This window comes from Thermobia domestica, chromosome 2 (genome assembly GCF_964235325.1).
Source record: "Thermobia domestica chromosome 2, izTheDome1.hap1.1, whole genome shotgun sequence".
NCBI classification, from domain to species: domain Eukaryota; kingdom Metazoa; phylum Arthropoda; class Insecta; order Zygentoma; family Lepismatidae; genus Thermobia; species Thermobia domestica.
The window spans coordinates 294,205,783-294,218,978 of NC_137455.1; the positions used below are offsets into that span (position 1 = coordinate 294,205,783).

The 13,196-nt window shown below is 34.9% G+C and overlaps 1 protein-coding gene across 3 annotated transcripts in view; it reads right to left on the reverse strand.

Moving 5' to 3' along the window:
• LOC145678584 (acetylcholine receptor subunit alpha-like) overlaps positions 1-10,413 on the reverse strand; it is a 730,942-nt gene extending 720,529 nt beyond the window's left edge. For all 3 annotated transcript variants that reach the window (XM_081748902.1, XM_081748901.1, XM_081748903.1), the window contains exon 1: positions 10,279-10,413. The gene's annotated coding sequence lies outside the window, so the exon portion shown is untranslated. The remainder of the gene's footprint in view (positions 1-10,278) is intronic.
• Positions 10,414-13,196: the final 2,783 nt, after the last annotated feature.

Below are 13,196 nucleotides of genomic sequence, written 5' to 3' on the forward strand. Positions count from 1 at the left end.
TAAAATTGCATCACTGAGACTTGAGTAGTTTCTGAGTTATAAGTTGTTTCAATGATGTGAAGTTCGCGATTTTAAGAGATGAACAGATGTTCAAGTTTTGTGTTGGTATAATATCTCAGGCATACAATTTATCTATGCTTCATCAGAAGTGCAGTCAAACAGCAAGAAATTCGAGATTTGGTACTTGTAAAAGAATTATCAATACCAGATCATATCAGATTTGTACCTCTGAAGCAAACACAAATCAGTTGTTATGAATACTCATAATCAGATGAATTTATTGATTGAATTGTAATACTTCCAGAACATAGCATGTTGTCATTTGTACCTAATGATACTGTAGCTTGTATTTATGACGAGAAATGGTGGATTGGGTGGAATTGAAGACATCAATTAGGAAAATAACGATCTTTTTGATAACTTTTTCCATCCCCATGGCCCACAAGAACCTCTTTTAAGCTATCTACGAAGACGAAGTATGGGTGGAAATCACTAAGGTGCTCCGGAAACTCACACCCATAGAGTTTACAACTCCTACAGGTCGTACTTTCAATATCAGTGCCAAACTCTGTACACAAATTAGTCAACTATTTACCTCATTGATGTCTTAACGGCAGTACTATAGGCAGAAAAGAAATAACAGCCCCCCCTTTTTTTTACAAGATATGATTCATAAATTATGCACACTTGACCCATTTAACATTACTATAGTGTAATTTTGACTTTCGCTACAAAGTTTATGCCCACGCCTCATGACATTTCATGGTATTAAGTCTCAATGAAGAAGAATCTTATAAGTCAGAAATCACTCGAGTCTCAGTGATGCAATTTTGCCCACTTGTTGCTGCATAACTATCGTCTATTTTGTGCAAATTTGAGATTCGAAAATTCATAATGTTTAAAAATTTCCAAAAAATCAAGTTTATGGTTCTCAAAACTGAAACTTGTTTGGAAAGTTGTCTATTATCTAGTCTCTATGTAGACAAAAAATTGAAGGTGAGTCTCATTTATTTTGTATCAAAATGTACACTCTAAAATGGCAATTTCTAGGTTTCCAACCTCAATGTTCTTTTTTCAACGTTCTGAAGTACGTCTCAGTGTGCACAGAACACAGAATGTTGTCCATTCCATTATCTTTCATGTGGTTTTGGTTTGAACTCATTATCTTTAAAACCTAAAAAGTTACAGCGTTTAACGGAATGCACTAAAAAGTTCAAAATACGCTCAGGCGCCTATACAAAATGGCCGCTACGACAAAACCTGCGCGGCTAAAAAATAAATGAATACCCGAGATACAAACTTAAGTAAAAAAAAATTTAAAAAACTAAATTTTGTTAGCAAACATCAATGGTCGATTTCATTTGGATTGCCCCAATATTAAAAATTTCCGTCGTTTAAATATTGGAATAGGACCTTTTAAAATAAGGTGGGGTGACTATGGTTATTTTAACGAGACTTCATTCTGATCTCTTGATTTCTCAATCAGTTGACATATATATATATATATATATATATATATATATATATATATATATATATATATATATATATATATATATGGGAAAAATACCATTCTGTTTTCTTTAAAATGCTCCCTGATTTTAATGAAGTTGAATACCTGTGCCGTCATTGTCTTTTAACCCATTGATTTATATGTTGTTGTTGTTTTTTTTTTTCTTTGAAATGAACTGCAATTTTAATCATGTGATTTTTTGCTGGTTTCCCCTTTAAGTATAATTAAATGTTTCTTCTTTATTTAAAAGTGGATTTCCATCAGATATAAACTAGTTATGGAATGAAAATAAATGCTAGAAAGAGAAAAGCCATGAATTGGAATCAAGTAATCCAATGTCCAATATAGACGTTGAAGCAGATAAAATAGAACAGGTGAATAGTTTTTCCTATCTAGATAATATTATTAATGCTGGTATGAAGTGTCAACGTCCCACGTTTATGCCTTTTAGGCTAAGGGAGACGATGATATTAGTATCGTCATTTGAATGATAATGGAAGAATTGGTAGAATATGGGAAGAAACGGAAGTACCCCAAGAAAACTAACACACACGATGGAACTTACTTGGCCGGAGAATCGAACCAGGAACTGTATGTAGATGAGATAAGCGCACTATTACTGATCTACCGTGTCCCCGTAAAATAAAAGCATGAATAGGAATAGGGAGAGAAGCATTTGGGAAGAATAAAACTTTGTTTTGTGGATCCTTGAATAAAGAGTTGAGGAAAAGACTCATAAACTACTTCATGTGGAGTTGTACTGTATGTGGCAGAAACAAAGACATTATCCCAAAGCAACAAAACAAAAGAGTGGAAACTTTCAAAATGTGGACATTGAGAAGAATGGAGAAAATTAGCTGCTTCAAGCTGAAACCGAATGAGAGGGTATTAGAAATGGTGTAAGAGGAAAGAACAATTTTTGTTCCAATTGAAAACAGAAAAAATACTTATTGGGACCTTGACTGAGAAGGAACAGTATCATAAGGACGTGGTAGAAGGTAGAGTTCAGGAAAGACAGGGAGAGGACGAAGGAGGCTACAGTTGATGCACAGTATCAAAACAGGAAAATCCTACATGAAGATTGTGGAGCATGGAAGGTACTTGCAGCAAGTGACCTATCAATAATAGCAGAATACCTGTGATGATGATGATGATGATGATGATGATGATGATGATGATGATAAACTAGTTACTATGCCTTAGTCTTCGATCCGTTCCATTAAGAGAAAAAAGTTGATTTTTAGTCTAGAAAATCCGAAGAGGCAAAATTAAGCAGGATTCTCTATCTCACACAAGATTTTCAATATCAGCTTACATACAGGTTTCTTGCTTAGACAGGAACAATCTCTACAGCCACAAATAAACGGAAATCATGTGTGTCCTCCGTCGGCACGTTCAAGATATAAAAAATCATGGTTAGGTACTTTGATGCACATTATGTGGTTGGGTTCACGCCGATATAAAACGATAATCATGCCTGTTGTTCTGTATGGTTGCGAAACATAGTCACTTACTCTGAGGGAAGAACATAGACTAAAAGTATTTGAGAACAAGATCCTGAGACGAATATTCGGACCCAAGAGGAACGGGAATGGGGAATGGCGGAAATTTTACAAGGAGGAACTACTTAATTTATACGGTTTACCCAACATTGTTAGGATCGTCAAGTCTAGGAGGCTTAGGTGGGCAGGTCATATAGCTAGAATGAAAGAAAATAGAAACGCTTTGAAAGTCTTGACTGGAAGACCAATCGCAAAACGACCATTAGGAAGACCTAGGCGCAGATGGGAGGACAATATTAGGATGGATCTCCCAGAGATAGGAATACAAAGTAGAAACTGGATCCAATTAGCTAAGGATAGAAGTCAGTGGAGAGCATTTGTGAACGCGGCATTGATCCTCCGGGTTCCATAGGCCATAGAGTTAGTTTTAGTAATCTTAAAGTTTAATTAATTCTTTCATTATTATGTAATGTATGTGTAAAACAATTGAAGTATGGCATAGGCTCCAAGTGCTATAATAGTGGAATGCATGTCAAAAGATACATCAATGGAAGAAAAATACATAATATCATATCCTTGATGAGAAGGGCGTTAAAAAAAAAAGAAAAAAAATAACCTTAAAATCGAGATCGGATATCTTTATACCAATGAATTTCGAAAGAAAGGATATTAATAAAAAAAAAGAAAAACATCAGGGACAAGCAAGACAGGGAAAGAATCCAAAAGGAAAAAAAGAAAATTAAATATCTGAGGAAATCACGACAGAAACAACAAACTAATATTCTAAGAGATTTTGGATTTGCATTAAAGCTACTAAGAGTAGAAAAAGTATAGGACAGCAGCCTATAGATAACATAAAAAAGAGGAATTTATAATATCCTATGAATTATAATACTTATGATTAAAGAAATGGGGCTAGTGAAGTTTGGTGTCCTTATTCAACACCGGGGTATGAAAAACAGGGTTTACTATTATATATTCGCTCCGCAGCACGACTGCGTTTTGAATCCAGTGCAGTTTTCGGATTTACGGACCATCACGCAAGATTGGTGTGTAGTACGCTCACCTATCTCCTTCCAAGAGAACTGAAGTACAGAACCACTCCATCGGGTTACATTATTGACGGAATTGAATGAACTACGTAGGCCTACAACTTAATAATGCGGTAACAAAACCAATCAACTAGTTGACTTGGTCGACAGAGAATACAAAGGAAGAAATGTAACATTAAACCAAAAAGAATCCAAGTAAATTTTTTACCCATAGCAAAAAAAAAAAAAAAAAAAAAAAGCTTTTCCCGATACACTTTAAAGATTGTGCAGATAAAACATATGAATACTCATAGCTGTCACGGGCGAAATCAGGTAAACACAGACACACAAATGAAGTAACATTTTCACAAAACACTACAAATCCTATTAACATGTTAGTAATAGTTGCAATAATAACAGATTTGAGGACAACAGATCTTCTCCCAAAAATGAAATCATAATTTTACAGGACAAGAGAATGAAAACAAAGCAACTGTGTGATCACAAAATATTGATAATTAAAGTAAAAATCAACTGATTTTATTTCCGTAAACAGCTAGTTGAAGTTTAATTGCCGAACCAGGTCTTCTTAAAACAAATTTCAAAAAAAACATCTGAGAAGTTTATTGATATATATATATATATATATATATATATATATATATATATATATATATATATACATGGTCGGATCCAGGACTTTCTAAGGGGGTACACCAATAACTATCAACCAAATTGAAAATCTTATGCCACAAGCTTCTTTACTCCTGACAACACTGGTACATAAAGTGGGGAAGAAGTATTTTAGAGAGGGTCGCAAGTGATATGCAGGTGAAAAATATTTCCTCCCCCTGGTTTCTGTTTCCTTCTCTACTTGACAAGTGTTATGTTTTTTTCCTTGGTGAATCATTTTTCTTCAACCTTCAGAAAATGAACTTCAACTATTGTTTTTCTTTTAAGCCCCAGAAGAAACAGGATGGCTTTTTTCACTGCTAGCTTCTCATTTTAGATAGTGTATAATTATAACGAAGGAGAGGTGCCTGTGCACCGGTGCATCCCCTATATCCGGCTCTGTATTTATATTTAGATTGCAACTTTAAACAACAATCTCAACAACCTTTAAACCGTTCATTAACATTTAAAAATGGCGAATAATAAAAATTGCTCAAAGTGTTTACCACGTCAGTCAGAAACAATGAAAATTAGGAAGAGGAAGAAAATTATCTTAGTTCAATAAACTGAAAAAAAAATTGAATGCAAAATATATATACAAGTTACAAAAAAAAAATTGAATGCAAAATATATATACAACTTATATATAAGACAACACGTTCATAAATTAGAAAAAAACACAGGTGAATTAAATTTTATTTTTGGCATTTAACCAGGGCCGTAACTTGTGGGGGATCAGGGGGCAACTGCCCTCTAGAGAAGCTTCCCGCCGTTCGAGGGGGGGGGGCAGACTTTAAGACAAAATTTTCTTACTCCATATACGATGCGAACATGAAATTATACATGAAGCATCAAACAGGTTCACTACATTACACAAACAAAACAGCACACAAAAAGTCAATAAAACAAAAATAAGTCGTGGGCCCATTTCAGTAAATATAATAGTATATATATATATATATATATATATATATATATATATATATATATATACTATTACGAGCCCTAGAAGCTATATTTATTCGTATGGCTTTGAGATTTGCGAATATTGTCCCCTTAATTAATCTGTCATGTATGGAACGGACCCAGGGGCGTGCGGCAGAGCCCACAAAGTGTAAAAGAAAAATGGAAAGAATTTTCAAATTTTGCGGGAGGGCTCAAAACAACTTTTTCTAGGAGGCCTGAATATTAATGCTTGCCCTCCCGAAAAGAATCCAAGTTACAGCGCTGCATTTAACGATAAAAGACTTTCGAAAGATAAGACACATACCAGTTGATAAACATCATTGAGCTTTAAAAAATGTTATGTTTCAGTGTAACTGCTCGTGCGAATACTTTTCGAAAATAAAATCGAGAAAACCTTTTTTTTTAAACTTTAATGTTGTACGATTACCACTCTGATTATTAAAATGAAACTGACACAGGCATATCCACTTACATCAAGCCTTTCATTATAACACTAGCAAAACGGCAGTGAACTGTATAGTAAATAAGATATAAGATTAAAATTACGATTAACTAAAAAAAAATAAGTTCGTCTAACAATAGTATTCACCAAAGATGAGACATTTATCAATTAATAGATATGTAGCTGATCAGGACAATAAATACCTTTTTCTTCTCAAGAAAAAAAATATTTTTGGCTCTAAAAAGTACGTCATTAGTTGCCAATCTCTATCACTCCTTAGGAGCGTCCTAATGATTCTGTGGTGCGGCGATGTGGTTGAAGACGTCTTCGCAATCGTTCTTAATTATGCCAAGGTGACTACAGCACTCAATTTTTTTTCTATCCTTATAGTTCTTTTCTTTTTGTCACATCCAATAAACGTAATTAGAAACAGGCAATAAGCTTTTCATTTTTTTAGACCAGATTGCAAAATGGCAATATGTCAACTTGAATAGTTTTTCGACTATTTATAAATTATCTTTGCTTATAGCTATATGATATTTAACACCATAAATAGAGTGTAAAAGCGGTTTTTCTGATAATTATTAGGCCTACATTTGTCAACCACATTGGTATATCTAAGGCAGAGGTTTTTTTTTTCAACCTGATGGTCGTGAAGATGAGTGGAAAAGATAAATATAATTAGAATAACTTTTGTTGACAACTGTCCAAGTTTTCTTTTCATCAACATTAGAAATCACTTTTTTTTTCTATCATATGACCCAAAACTAAGTGAGTTATGAAGTTTTAAAATTTTTAAACGGCCTCCATTTTGAAACAGTATGACTGATCGGATTCGATATTTGTAATATGAAGAATTGACCAAATTTGATTTTAATCCATTTGCTTTTAAGGAAGTTATTGTATCCACTATATACAAGAAATGAATTCTAAAATTCCACACAACAATATTACAAACCAGAAATTATAAGGGGGTCGCTGGCAAGAGGATGTGATAAAATTGGGGTCGTGATAGGAATTTGGTTGAGAACCACTGATTTAAGGAAAACGTAAACATGTAATTAGACACCGAAACCCAATGTCTGGAATAAAGTGGATCCGATTTCTGATTCTAATCTCACGCTAAGTTGTAAGTCCAAATCTATTGTAGACTCGGAGCCGAAAAGGCCTGGTAGAAAACTAGTCAACCAAGTATTTTCGCATGAAGTTTTTTAGTTTTCTGTTTAGAAGACATTTGTAATACCACCTTTGGATGAAACAAAGAAGCAAAAGTATGTTCAGTTACCAACGCCGCACTAGATAATTTATTTTCTCAAATACTTCGAAATCAATAAAGCCTTGGTCCTGAAAAGGAATATTAAACTTCAGTCAAACTATCCATGGGCGTCTGTAGAAGGAGGCAAGAGGGAATGATTGTCCTCTGGTTTACCGAAATTATGTGTCAGAACATATTATCTTTTCTTACTCATCCACTACAATATTTAATGTAGATACTTTTTTGTATTTAATAAATTTGTCGTTAATTATTAAGTAATTAAGATGTATTACATACCATCTAGTAACAAGTAAGGTCTATACGTTCCTTACTGTAGTGTTTTGATAGGCTGACTAGCCAGAACTGTGTGGGCCGCGATGGCTCAGTGGTAGAGCGTTCACCTCTGGTGCTCGGGGTTCCGGGTTCGATCCCAGCCTCCACCAAGTGAACTTTGTGGTGGACAAACACCGTGTGCGTGGGTTTTCTCGGGTTTCTCCCGTTTCCTCCCACTTTCTTCATTCCACCATTTCATTCATTACTCATCCTCACCGTCTCCTTTAGCCTAATCGGCATAACCGTGGGACGTAAAACTCAAGGATTTCATTTCATTTAGCCAGAACTGTTCACACGAGTAAGTTCGTTGAGTTGATTTTGAGTTTGTTTAACGTCCCTTTCAGCAGTGAGGCTATATGAGACGGGACCTACTGATTAATGTGGAATCCGAACATGGGCTCCCACCGGGAATCGAACCCGCGTCTCCCACACCAAAAGTGTTTACGCTAACCGCTAAGCCACAAAGGAGCTCATGGGTAAGTTCGTGTGCACAAGGGTAATTAAAGCATAATTTTTCATGTGGGTATCCACAACTACTAAAGTAATTAAAAACGACCCACAATTATATAACATTATCATGTGTTCATTTTATTGAGTTTTAAGTGCATTAAAAACTGATAAAATGTTATTTCACTTAATTGAAGAATTTCGAATATCAAAATGTTAAAATGCATCACAATTGAAGAAAACTGAAACAAACCATTTTATTAGAGTGTGCACAGACACATCCGGCATTACCCCGTAGCTACGTCTCGGCATAAGAACAGAATTCAAAATATTTGACTGGCAAACAGACAGTCACATACATCGGAAAAATAGATTACAAAGTCCCACCTTGATAAATACTACTAACAGTTGTAATAATAATAATAATAATAATAATAATAATAATAATAATAATAATAATAATAATAATAATAATAATAATAATACCCTATATATATAATGCATCATTTCTGTGTCTGCCCGTACACTTATTTCTACAGTTCTATGCAAATTGCAAAACATGTAAGGTCTATGTGTTACGGGTTACATAAACATCTAGTCGAAATATTTATACATTCTTAATAGACGAACCGAAGGATTGAGGAAAATAATAATAATAATAATAATAATAATAATAATAATAAATGTTTTGTTCTGATGCTTGTCAAGGATCCTGATCTGTTTGACACAGGTTAAAATTGAATGGTGTATGATCAACACATTTATTATTTTATTTTCAGCGATGTTATGTCTAACTCACAATTTTTATTCAAGTTAGGTCACTATTTTTTCTCGTAAAGAATTGCAAGATCGATACCGAAAGATAAATTCTAAAATCAGTTGATTCATTGAATATTGACATCTGTTTCCAACATTCAAGTCTATACAAGATGGTTTCTACATTTTAAAATTCGAAACGAACTCCTAACGAGGATCGAGCCCATGACCGTGTATGAAGACAGCACGCGTGTTAACTACTTGGTCATGAAGGCTTCCACCAAGAATTGAATCCGTAGAACTTGCGTCGAGAGAAAGCATGATATCTTAACTCAATAGTTTAACGAATTCAGATAAAATAAAATATATAAAAAAAGCTATAAAGTAACTTTGTAACAAAACCACCATGTTTGATGATCGAACCCGAAAATCTTACGTCCGAAACACATATCCATACTGTTAATTATATTGTTCTTTTTTTTTTTTTTTAAATTATACACAACTGATGAGAAACTTATTTGTGAAATCGGATTAGTACTTTTTTCTATCTTGTAAATGTTATGCCTTTCCCATTTGGATGCCTTTGATAAACGATTAATTCAAAATTGTGCGATGAATATTACAAGATAATCTTAATAGTCGATCAATGCAATCAGACATGTCCATACATAAATATAAAAATGAATTTGCAAACAATTGTATGAGAAAGAACTACACATTCGACGATCAATAATAATGAACAAATACATAGCCACTGACAACAGAATACAACGGAGGATAACCCATAATACAGATAAAACTCTCCCCCTCTTGCCATATCCCACTCACAGCCAACTGTTGCGCGCTCCAGTGATGTACAGATTTTTAGCAACAGAAAAATTCAATACAAAAATCAATTTTCATGCCTCTTTTCATATCTTTTACTGTTTAATGAGATGGTTAGCTTTTAAAATTCGTTGTTCGAATTAATTTAATAACATCGAGCTTAAAAACCAAGATAAGTATTCTCGTTCAAATAATTTTGTTGAGATGTTTATTGAAATTATAATTTTAAGTTTAATGTTTGCAATGGCTTTTATCCTCGAAATAACTGAAAGGAGAAAAATATCTAGCGCCATCTCTCGACAGGTAGCGGAATTAGAAATTACATGAATATCGCATGATTTCCGGAAGTGTCGCATTTCACATGGTGAGTACAGCGATTGTCACTTATTTTGTAATTCGCAAACAAAACTCAATTCTTTGTTTTCGTAGCACAATACATCTCTAAAAGTAGAGAAAAAGTGTTCCATCACATAAAAAATTGGCAATTTTTTTTGCCCTTAGGGGTGTGGTCGGTTGAGAAATGAGGAATAACTTACCGAGAAAAAAGGAGTTTTTAACTCGCTGGACGATTCGAGTTCTCCTCGAGAGGTCGGGCCGAACCTGTCCCTTGTTCCTGGGAACACTAGCTACGTTCGTGCTCTGTCAGAACGAAAACCGGGACCCAACCTGCGCGCCAATAGATGAGCAGTAGGCTCCATCACAAACGTTATACGATGGATTCCCGTAGGAGAGCCTGTGGGAAGGGACAGCGTTGCTAATTCACGAGACCTTTCACTAAGAAAAAAATGTATAAGCACACCTGGAGTCACATTCAAGGGCATTTGTTTTATCGCGTTGATTTGAAAAAAAAAAAAAAATATAAATATACAAAAATATATCTTTTTCTCCGCAGTATGTTTTCGTATCTTCAATAATATTTCCTATGTTTTAAGTGTCAATATGTTTTATATTAGAATTAGTTCTTGAAAAGTGTCGTAGGCTTTTAGTAAAAAATAGTGGCGTTTCCAGTATTTCAGAACACTAGTAAAGGGCACTTTTAGCTTAATCTTCGTGATAGATGATGTGTTCTTTTCACTCTCCAAAATTACTTTTCATTTCTTTCAATGTTTTATATCCATTAATCAAATATTGTAGTTTCAGAAATTCTAGTAATCTTAAAGAGATTTAGTACTTTATGCAAAGTGTGAGAATAAGGTTCCCAGCCTGATTTTATAAAACGAAACTCATTACCTGTAGAAAGGTGATATGCCTTAATCTATTTACATAAACACCTCCTGAGCTCCTCCGTGGCTAAGCGGTTAGTGTACTGTCCTTTGGCGTGGGAGACCCGGGTTTGATTCCTGGCGGAGCTCATGTGGTTCGGATTTCACGTTAATCAGTAGGTCCATGTCTCGGGACATTAAACTCAATTCATCTCAACTCAATCACCTTCTATGTCAATGAAAAACTCTGGTTATTGATACAACGACCAGAAGCTGCTGAAGAAGTATCTCCATGTACAAGAAGACATAGTCGGGTTTTCACTTTTCCTTCATTTCGGTGACTATCCACCAACAAGTGACAGCAGACTAATTATAGTTGGCGGCACTTTGCACAAGGGGCATTTTTCTCAGATGTCTTTCAGTTAACCTGTCACGGTTGTAATATCTCTCCACGTCCTTACGCATTCTGTCCTTGAGGTGAAGTTTCCACTTCGAGAGACTGGTGCGGTAGTTCAGTTGTGTAACGCTCACTTCTGGTTCGATCCCAGCTCGCGCCCAATGGTTTTGTGGTGGACACGTCATGTGTGTGGATTTTCTCGATATTTTCTCGTTTCTTCCTACTTCTTTTATTCCATCATTTCATTTATTGTCCTCATCACCATCGTCTCTTTTATTCCTGGCGGAACCTCCTATGGTTTGGATCCGTGTTAAGCTGTAGATCCACATCTCATATAGCCTCGCTCCTGAAAAAGAAACTAAACTTAAGTGGAAATTCAATCGTCTTCTTTAGCCTACACGGCATAATCGTCGGACGTAAAATGAAATGTTTCAAGTTTTCGACCTGAAGAGCAGGAAGTAGTCCTCTGATATAAAATCTAGAGAGCACAGTGAATAGTCAAAAACAGTAAGTTTTTTTTTTTTTTTTTTTTTTTTTTTTTTTTAAGAATGTCTAATGCTACAGTTGTGTGATGACACATTGTTGTGGAGAAAACTCAATTTCCGGAGCTGACTAATTGTGGCCTAACAAGAATCATTCGCTACAGGACTTCATGATTTAAAAATTGAAGTTGCTATTCATAGTTTGATGTTCTGGAAGAAATTCGTGATGAATGAGATTCTTGGCATCAAAAACGACAATTAACAAGGACGTGAATTACGACGTCTGCATAGCCTATGATTTTTGGAGAGGCCTTGTAAAAAAAAAGAAAAAGCTTACATAAATCTTTAATCGCACACCCTGCAAAAGACAAAGTGAACTATATATTATTATCAAAAAAATAATATACATACATGAGGTTGGAAAGACTTCACATGTCTGAATAGGTAACTGTCTTGCTGCGACTGCAGCGCAGGGCTGTTTGTGGTGGTGTGTTTGGGTAAACTTTGTACTACGTGAAAGTAGTAGAACGGTAGTGTGCAACAAACTGTGTAAGTGTAAAACGAATAATTTCTCTGTCTGAAGAGTGCAAATTGTTGACATATGTTTACGGTCGCATCATGTCCGTGATTATGTCGAGATTTTAGGGGACCATGTGCATCCTGTGAACTAGATTTTTTCCCTCAGCAACGATGCCACATTCCAAAATGACAATGCGTCCATTCACATAGCTGAAGTTGTTGTGGTGTGGCTTCATTAACATCGTGATGGAGTTAAATATCTCCTTAGGCTCACCCAATCCACGTACCTGAGCATTCTTTAGGTTTGCAGTTATACAAAACAGGATGGTGCTTGTAGGCATCAATAAGCATTTCAAGTGCTTCTCATGTCCACGTTTAGCACTATCGCACAGCGATTTTCGTTTGTTTTCTTCGTTGCAATGTTGGATAGGAATAAAATATGTTTTATTTTAGAATAGTTGTGTCAAATGTAATCAACCCAAAAGTTGCATACAACTTGGTATCGTACACGTTCAAATCGCACTTTACTGAAACATTTAATATAATATTTGATAAAATATTTGATTATGTATAACCGGCATTAAAGACATGGATGCGGGGCAAGTTTATGCCTTCATCTTCACTCACCGGACTGAGTGATACACTACATGCGGAATGGTGTAATAATCCACTTGTTACCGGTACCATTTAGTTTGACCACTTGTTTCATTCATTTATAATAATCACAATGTGTTTTAAGATTAGAGTTGAAGTACATTGCCTAAGTCGACTATTAAATTAATATTATTTCAAAATTGAGAATTTGTAATAAATTATAGTCTATTCCACTAAACATTCATATGTCACAGCACAAC